The following is a 9,858-nucleotide window of genomic DNA, read 5'->3' as shown; positions in this document are numbered from 1 at the left end:
GCCCGCACCCTGGGGCGCCGCACGCCGGGCCGGCGGGGCCGGGGCCCACTTCCAGACGGCCGCCCTCCGCCGAGCCGCAGGCCGCGGGGCCCGCCTGCCCGCACGCACCGCGGTCCGAGCCCGCTCCCGGCCGTGCCCGCTTTATTCGTGAGCCCGCTCGGCGGCTACAGCGCACACGCGCCCCACCGCCCCGCACGGCGGCTCCCGACCTTGCCCGCCTCACATTCTCACACCTCCGCGCGCCGGCCCGCGCTCGCTCCTGCTGTCGGGTTCCGGGCCCTGTCGCGACAGCCGGGCCGGGCCTCGTCTGGGACCGACCCCGCTGCTCACCGGCCCGCGCTCGTCCGGGCCCAGCGGGCAGCGGGCGCTGGAGTCGGCCGCGGGGGTCACGGGTGAGGGCAGGCCCTGCGTGCGCTAAGGGCGGGGAGGAGGCCGGCGGTCCGGCGGCGGCGGCAGCGGCAGCGGCGGCGGCGGGGAGGTGCGGCGCCGGCCTGAATCCGAGCCCAGGCCCAGGCTCCGAGGTGCCAAGGCTTGGCAGAGCCTCTTGGGGAAACTGCGGGCCAGGGCCAGGACTCTGCCAGCAGCTCCCCGAGATCCCGGAGGGCTGAAGAGGAAGCCCAGTGCCTGCTCCAGTCTAGGAAGCCCAGGTGGCTTCGCACTGAGCCAGCCAGCCAAGGTGCCTCCGAAAGTGAGTGCCCGTCAGCCACCTGGACCTCCCGGTCCAGCCTCTGATTCCCTCTGTCTCAGTTATCTCTATTTCTCTGTGTCTGACTGTACCTCCCCACAGGCTCCTGCAGCTGCACAGGCACACAGACCCATGTGGATCTCAGCCCATGCCCAAGCCTCACAGCCTGTAACATGCCCAGAACACTGGGGCCAGGATAGGTCTGCCTGCCCACCTATCTGCAAAGGCCCCAGAGTCCTCTGTCAATAGCATTCCCAGTTTAGCCCCTCACTTCTCAGCATGGGCTGCATCCCTCCCTCCATGGTGTCCCAACCTCTCCAGTCAGCCTCTGTTCCTTTCCAGATTCTGACCTCAAAATCAGATTGACGGGAACAGGACAGGGAAAATCCTGGATGGCTCTGTCCCTTTCATAATGCTAGGAAATGGAAAGCCAGAATCAGTGCTTTCCCCAGAACCCTGCACACAAAGGGGGAAGCAGAACACAACCTCAGAAAAGCCAGCTGCTGCTGTCAGGAGCCTGTAACCCAGCTCCACAAGGGCCCACTGCTCAAGAATCTTCATCTCCCCCAGCAGTACCAGATCCCACTGCCTCATCTTCCCTTCATGACTTGTCTCATGGAGTCCCAAACCAGGAAGGGGAAGTAAGGTCTAAGAGGGGTGGAGAAGCTGAATCCTCCCCCAATCCTGCCTCCTCCTGGTGCGGAGAAAGGGAGGCCCTGGTGTTTCAGGAGACGCCTGGGGAGTCATGTTTCCTGTGTTAGGGAGAACTGGATGACATGCCCACTTCTGCGCCCAAGCCCCCTCCCATGCCCTCTCCAACAGCCTGGAGGGAAATCCCTTGCAAGTAAATAGTGTACAGACCAACCAACTACTGTGTGGAATGGTGAACAGGGAGGACAGTGAATCACCAGTTACCATGGGAAAACTAGAGTTAGGCCAGACTCTGGCAAGAGTTTGATGACAGCTACTGGAGGAAGTTCATAATAAGACCATCTAAGGTAGCTCTGTAAAAAAACTAGAGTGGAAACCTCCTATGAGTGCAAGGCTTTCTGGAGACTCATGTGAGATAATCCAAATCAAAACTGACAGTTCATGATGATGTGGAGAAATGCAATATTGAAGAGACAGGCAAGGTTTGGGTGATGAAAAGGAAGGGTTGGGGGGGGCTTCCCTGGTGGCGCAGTGGTTGAGAATCCGCCTGCCAATGCAGGGGACACAGGTTAGATCCCTGGTCCAGGAAGATCCCACATGCCGCGGAGCAACTAAGTCCGTGCGCCACAGCTACTAAGCCTGCATGCCGCAACTACTGAAGCCCGCGCACCTAGAGGCTGTGCTCCACAACGAGAGAAGTCACCGCGATGAGAAGCCCGCGCACTGCAACAGAGAGTAGCCCCTGCTCGCCGCAACTAGAGAAAGCCCGCACGCAGCAACGAAGACCCAACACAGCCAAAAATAAGTAAATAAAATAAATAAATAAATAAATAAGAAAAGGAAGGGGCAAACCAGCCAGCAATTGAGCAAGAAAAGAGGGGAGGTTATGTACACAAATTCTCCATTAGTAGAATGGAATACATTATTTTGTTGATTCTAAGGCACACATTTTTCACATTTTGACATCTCTGAAATTAGGATGCATCTTAACATCAATGGTGTGTCATAGTTTAAGTAGCAGGGCTTTTTTTCTTAGTGGTACATAAAATAATAGAATAGCATACGATTGATGAAGTATAGTATTTGCTGATAAATGGCCTGTGATGAAAGGTAAAAGACGAATTTTCCCCCCAAGACTTCTTTGAGGAGTTCACAGTACAAAAACTCTCCTCGACTAGCTAAGTAAATAGTTGACCATAACCAAGCATCTATCACAACAACTTGGGTTGCTTAGGGGAAAGGTCTCAGATTTGGTGTCAGACTGGCCTTGGTTTTGAAATCTGGTTCTGAAATCTTAACAGCTGTATGACCTTGAGCAAGTCCCTTGACACCTACATAAAATGGGGATAATCGCACCAACCTACTAGCTATTTGTGAGGTTTGGCTAAGTCAATACATGTAAATGCCTGGCATGTGGTAGGTAGATAATAAAGGTTAGTTCCCAAGTATTTTTAAAATTAATTTTACCCCACCTCTTTCCCAAAAAGGCTTCAGGTGGTTTATAACCAAAATAAGCTAATAAAAATACAAGTAGAAAGACAAAGTAGGGTCAAGGAGAAAGAATATATGCTATCGCTAAGTGTTGACAAAGTTGCTATAATTGAGAGAGAAATCTGGCTAACTAGCAACAGGGCAAAATGGTAGTTCTCCATTTCAGAAATGTGGAAACACTATTTCCTTGGTGAAGGATGGGGGGAAAAAACTTTACTCTGGCCCTAAATTTTAAAGTAGCTTCTCATGTAAATGTTTATTCTTATATCTTTACAGTGTTTTATCATTTACAAAGTTCATAGCTACTATCTCATTTGATGCGGTATTAACTCCGTTTTATCTCCATTTTATGGATTCATTCATCCAAAGAAATATTTATCAAGTACTTACTATGTGCCAGACACATAAACAAGAGGAAAGGCCAACTAACCATTCTATTAGTTAGCCAGCCGATTAGCTAACCAGTTACTAACTGCAAATTCACTAACAAATGACCTACAAATGTACTAATTAATCACCTATATAATCAGTTCCAAAGGGAGCAGGGGCTACAGGATAAGCTAGAGAATCCCAGTCAGTACAATAAGGTGGTTTGTCCAGAGCCTAGGGTGGGTTTGGTTGAAGATGATTACTAGAGTTGGCGCCATACTGTAGTGAAAAGCAATTACAATTTTTTTTTAAATCCTAGGTTTTTGGAGAATTTAATAAATACCAATGTCAAGCCCCAACCCTGACCAACAGAGTCAGAGTCTCTGAGAATAGAGCCGAGGTTGAGAACCACTGTTCTGTGCTGATCATGGAAATCCTGTTCCATGCTCTCATAGACTCCCTTCCTTGTAGCTAGGAGTGGTCATGTGACCTAATGTTGGCCAATGAGGCCTAAGCAAAAGACTGGAGAGGAGAAAGGATGTGGAGAATTTTTTGCTTTCTTGAAAAAGGGGAAGACATAGTCTTCTTTTCCCCTGTGGATGAGATCCTTGGAGTTCTCACTCTCTAGAGACCTTGAGGCAAGAAAGATAAAGGCCAATATGCTAAGGGTATCAGAGCAAAAAGAAAGAGTCTGGGTTCCTGATGGCATCACTGAGCAGGTAAACCTGCTCTTGTAATGTGAGAAAAAATAAACCCTATTTCTTTACATCATTGTTAGTCTGAGTCTCTGTTACTTACAGTCTTACTCCTGAGGCATATGCGAAGGTCCCAGCTCAGTGCTGAGTGAGTCCTTGGGCATTTCCTAATGAAAGATACATATCTTAGTGTCCATATGTGTTCTTATGCACATGCACATACCTTCTCATTCAAATCCAGGAAACAAAATCCCTTCACACTCCCTTCCCAGCCATGTTATTCTATGTGTGCTATAATCTAAGGCCTGGGATCCTCAGTAAGTCCCCCAAAGAGGAAAGATGGGTGAGGCAGCAGGGAATTTACCTGTCCCCTGTGGCTTCATTGCTACCCAGTAACCCCAAATCTTGGTTCCAGATTCCCCAGCCCACATCCCATTGAGATTATCAAACTCAGGACAGCTGGAGTTGGGGCAGGAGCTTGAGCTCACTCTGGAAATTGGAGGATTGAATAAGGAGAATAAGGAGAATGGGTAGTGGGTGGCAGCTGCTGCTGCAGGTGCTTCCCCTCTTACCACAGGTGCAGCTCTGCACACCTGACCTCTCACCCTAGCCTCCCAGGCCTTCTCCCCCAAAGAGAATTAGGAAACTTCCAGTTAGAAGGAACTGAGGACTGGGCTGGCCTGATCCTGGACCTGGGTGAGGTAAGCTGGTCTGAGCCCCTCCTCAGGACTGAGGACAGGGGCAGTGATTCACCAATAACACAGGTGGATCCCTACTATAACTCTCACTTGAGGAACTACAGAGATAAGGAATGAATAATCACATCTGGGTTTTGCACAGTCACAGGTAGCAATATAGACCTTCTGTTCCAGAGTCCTTATCAGTAGGTGGATTCACTGTAGACGATCACACTTTCTTCCCCATTACACTATATGCTCCTGAATTGCCACTTCCTTCCATTTCCTCCAGTAAGACTCCTCTGAAATACACATTTATTTTACAATCTGTCCGAGGAAGGTATATCCACTAGGGTTGTGTTAGGTTAAAAACAAAATCCTAAGTCAGAGAAATTATTTAATGTTTCAATCCCCCCTGCCCCTTCTTTCCTCCTCTTTCTCCCTTCCATTCTTCCTAAGCATAGATTATCCAAAACTGGCTTTTAATTTGGGCCCTTAAGGATTTCTCTGAACCAGGGGCTGAAACAAATTAGAATGAAAATATGTGGACTATTAGAAAGCTCTTGGAATTTGAAGTTTAAAAACCTGAATTCTGGTTCTCAACAGTCTGTGTATAGACGGACCTAGAGCAAAATCTGCTTTAAGCCTCTGTTTCCTCATCTGTAAAATGAATTTAATAATAACAGCCACCTTACAGGGTAGAAGAAAGCATGAAGTGATATCACATAGATAAAAGTGCTTCCTGGCTTCCACCCATCTTGCTGCAGTTGGTCCATTTTCTGCTTCTAAGCAATCAGACACGTACCCCCGCTGTTAACTGGACAGACCTCCATACTAAGTTGCCATTCCCTCACCCAAAGCTGGGCAGATGGAGCTGCCCAAGGAGCCCTGTGCTCAGGCGCCATGCCAACACTGGCACTGAACAGGACACAGACCCCGGCCTGTGCATTCCTGAGAGGTAATGCCCCTGACTGTGCCTCTTCTAGAATTCAACAAGACCTAGAAGGGGAAGGCTGGAAGAAGTCCAGAGGCCCGACCCCCACGTCCCTGCATTTTCTGAAGCTTCTCGTTTGAACACATTCCTTTATTTATTGGGACTCATTGAACCTCAGCCATATCATTTATTTGGTAACTGTCACTCAGCCTGCTCTGGCATTAACCTCGTAATCCTATTGATTTCCTCCAAGCTAGTTGGGGGCTTTCTCGACTTCTCCTCGGGCCAGCTGGGGCTGATTCCCAGTTCCGGTCATTACCGAGGAAGAGGCCCCAGACGGGTAAGGGCCTGCCTGGAGGACCATCTGGGTGTTCCTCGTTCCCACCTTGGCCCTTCGAGGCTGCAAGAGACAAGATTGATGAGGCCCTGGTTGCTTAAGCATGAGGTAAGGCGGCTGAGCGCTCACCTACACCACAAGGAGTTCCCTGACTGGCTACTGAGGCCGTCTTTCAGCCCAAAAGACCTGAGTTTCACCAATCGCAGTTTCGCTTGGCCAGGAACCCCGCCTCTGTCTGTCATCTTGGATTCCGGAGGGCCCAATCACTGTGGGGGAAGCGGGGAGGGTGGGGCCGAATCTGCAGCTCGCACCCAAGTGGCCGCAGGCTTGTGCCTTCTCGACATCTGCGGCCCGTGCCTGGCCCCTCTCGAGCTGGGGCTGCAGCTCCCAGACACCACCCCTGCCCGTCGCCAAGGGATTAGTGTCCGTCTGTCGTTTGGGACAGCCTTGGTGGGGGTTGTCCCAGACCAGGGCCTCCCCTTCGCCATTCCCCAGGACCACTCTCTCAAGAGTCCAGCTTGGGCAGAAGGGATTGTGTTGGGGGGGTCCAACAGCCTGGGGTGCTGTCTCTCCCAGAGCTGAGTGGGGTGACGGGAGTCCCCTTCCCCACCAGGCCTGAGCCACATGTGCTGGGAAGTTCATTTCCCCTTGTTTTGCAGAACGGGCTCAGGGATTGACCCCAGGAGTGACCCCAGTGTCAGGAGGTATTAATGATCTCCATACGGGCAATAAACAGGCAGACCGACTGGCTTGGTGTGGAGGTGCCCTGGAATGGGGCCGCCTTATTAGCCTCACATTCGCTGGAGGGTAGAGGCTTGATTTAGCGAGGGCTCCCTCATCTGTCTCTCCTCCCCCAAACATCCTTGAGCTCCATGGGTACGTGGTTGGAGACACTGGAGACCTGTGGCTGGTTTCTCTGCTCCTTGTAGGCCTCCTCAAGAGGCAGCCTCTTCAGGTGTCTGCTCAGCCATTTGTCCACTTCTAACAGGACTTCCAGCTTGCTCCTGATAAAGTCTCTCTTGTTTTTAAAAGCCTCCAAAGGCCAAATCCATGCATTCTGAGTCACCTCACTTTTTTGTCTACAAGAACCCAGGAACAAGAAGACCTTCCTTTTCTATAACTTAAATCTCTCCAAGCCCTGTTTTCCCAAAGAGCAAAGGGAATAAGTAGGTGGTTACCTGCCTTTGGGGCGGGTGGGCAGTCTTTAGCCACTGCCTAGACTATGAAAAACACAATCTGATTTATCACATCTCCCTCCAAATTCATTTCCATCAGGTTGGTTACTTGTTCTAGGTGTGTGACTTAACCTCCCAGTCTCATGGGAGAGACAGACTTGTAAACAAATGCAGTAATAAAACAGGCCCAGGGCTATAATCTATTTCCATATTGAGTGTGATGAGACTACAAAAGAGGGAATAACCAATTCATCCTACCTTGTTCCACAGGGTTCCACGAGGACATGACATCTGAGTCCATCTTTGAAAGATGAATATGTATGGGATCCTGAGAGATAGAGGATGTGAAAAGGGACTCCCAGGAGAGGGGAAGCACAAGTACAAAGGCACAAAGGGCATATCTGAGGAGCAGCGGGGCTGCAGTGGTGGAAATGAAGCTTTGTAGAAAGGTAAAATTTGGAAAGGGTACTGTAAACCCTGTTAATAACTTTATCTAGACAGTCATTGCAGGACACTGAGCTCCACAGAGACAGCACCAGGGCAAGTGAGAGCCAAACAGGCACTAGGTAACTCTGAGCCTCGCTGAGGAAAAATAATTAAACACGGGCAAGGAGAGCCTAAGAAACTGAGAGGCAAAATGTCATCATATGCATCCTTTGTGCAAACTTGCTGGGAGAAGCACAAGAAGAAGCACCCAAGGCTTCAGTCAGCTTCTTGGAGTTTTCTATGGACCACGTCTATAAGGAGAAAGGAAAATTTGAAGGCATGGCAAAGGCGGACAAGGCCCACTGGAAAAGAGACATGAAAACCTGTATCTCTTATAAAGGGGAAACAGAAAAGAAGTTCAAGGATCCCAATGTACCCAAGAGGCTACCTTTGGCCTTTTTCTTATTTTGTTCTGAGTTTCACTCAAAAAATCAAAGGAGAACACCTGGGTCTATCCATTGGTGGTGTTGCAGAGAACCTGGGAGAGATGTGGAATAACACTGCAGCAGATGACAAGCGAGCAGCCTTATAAAAGAAGGCTGAAGGGAAAATCTGGAAAGGATATTGCTGTCTACTGAGCTAAAGGAAAGCTGATGCAGCGAAAAAGAGAGTCATCAAGGCTGAAAAAAGCAAGAAAAAGAAGGAAGATGAGGAAGATGAAAAGGGGGAGGAGAAAGATGAAGATGATGATGGATAAGTTGGTTCTAAGTTTTTTTTTTCTTGTCTTGTCTATAAAGCATTTAACCCCCCTGTACACAACTCACTCCTTTTTAAGAAAAAATTGAAATGTAAGGCTGTGTAAGATTTGTTTTAAAACCACACAGTGTCTTTTTCTGTATAGTTACACTGCTGAATGTGTCTCTAGCTAACCCTGTCCTGGTGGTATTTTCAACGGCTGCTAACCTTGCGTGATACAGCGTGGGAGTGTAAATTGGCATGGAAATTTTTTTTTTTTTTGTACTTTACGTGGGCCCCTCACTGTTGTGGCCTCTCCCATTGCGGAGCACAGGCTCCGGACGCCCAGGCTCAGCGGCCATGGCTCACGGACCCAGCCGCTCTGGGGCATGTGGGATCCTCCCGGACCGGGGCACGAACCCGTGTCCCCTGCATCGGCAGGCAGACTCTCAACCACTGCGCCACCAGGGAAGCCCATGGCATGGAAATTTAAAGTAGGTTCTTGCTGGTACACAATACAAATGAGTTATGTATGGGGATAGTTTTTTCATCTTCAGTTGTCTCTGATGCAGCTTATATACAAAGTAATTGTTGTTCTGTTAACCGAATACCACTCTGTAATTGCAAAAAAAAAAAAAAAAGTTGCAGCAATTTTATTGACAATCTGAATGCCTCTAAGTAAATACAGTTTTTTAAAATTAGTATTGTCCTTTTCCTAGGTCTGAAACTTTTCTTATTGAGAGGAAGCTTGTCTTTTGCCTTTGCCCATTTTGGATCACCATGAAACATTACAGTGTCTATCTTTTCAATATAGTTAGCTGATAAAAAGCTTTTGTCTACACACCCTGCATATGATGAAGGTAATAAAAGTTGAAATGAGACCAAAAAAACTCTACAGACTCCCCCCCAAAACCAAACCAAGGGCTTCCCTGGTGGCACAGTGGTTGAGAGTCCGCCTGCCGATGCAGGGGACACGGGTTTGTGCCCCGGTCCGGGAAGATCCCACATGCCGCGGAGCGGCTGGGCCCGTGGGCCATGGCCGCTGAGCCTGTGCGTCCGGAGCCTGTGCTCCGCAACGGGAGAGGCCACAACAGTGAGAGGCCCGCGTACCGCAAAAAAAAAAAAAAAAAAAAAAAAAAAAAAAACCAAACCAAAACAAAAACAATAGCAAAAACTTTATCTAAGGGCAATGGGAAGCCATAAATGGTTTTTAGCAGGAGATGGTTCTGGACTGATCAGATTTGTGTTTTAGACAATGATTGCTGGTAGGGTGGGAAGATTTGGGAGTGAGGAAGAGTAGCAAGGAGACCAGTTGTGAAGGCAGGGAAATTATTCAAAGGATATTTAGGAGAAGTGGAGTAGGAAAGAGGCTGGAGTTTAGGATGTCTCTGGACAGGAATATGGTAGACATTTGTGATTTTGCACATCCTGGGTCCACTCCTCTTTTTCAGGTTCAGAACCCCAATTTAGTTTTAGGGGAAAGAATCATTGCGATTGGGAAAGTTTGGTGGGAAGAGTTTCAGTGAAGGAGCTCTGCCCATCCCCAGCCAAGAACACGTTAGATGCTTTCTTCCTAGAATTCTAATCTTGAGCGTAAGGGCACAAAGAATGGAGGCAGAGGAGTTGAATCATCCTTTTTGGGTCTCAGCTTCCTTACGCATACAGTTGATTTAAGATCCAACC

The 9,858-nt window shown here is 48.8% G+C and overlaps 1 pseudogene; it reads left to right on the top strand.

Annotated features, from left to right (window-relative positions):
- The first annotated feature begins 6,711 nt into the window (after positions 1-6,711).
- On the top strand, positions 6,712-8,197 carry LOC103075867 (putative high mobility group protein B1-like 1; annotated as a pseudogene).
- The last annotated feature ends 1,661 nt before the right edge of the window (positions 8,198-9,858 follow it).

This window comes from Lipotes vexillifer, unplaced genomic scaffold (assembly GCF_000442215.2).
Source record: "Lipotes vexillifer unplaced genomic scaffold, Lipotes_vexillifer_v1.1 scaffold788, whole genome shotgun sequence".
NCBI classification, from domain to species: Eukaryota; Metazoa; Chordata; class Mammalia; order Artiodactyla; family Lipotidae; genus Lipotes; species Lipotes vexillifer.
The sequence above is the reverse complement of the archived record's forward strand: the minus strand, read 5'-3'. Positions and strand labels throughout refer to the sequence as shown.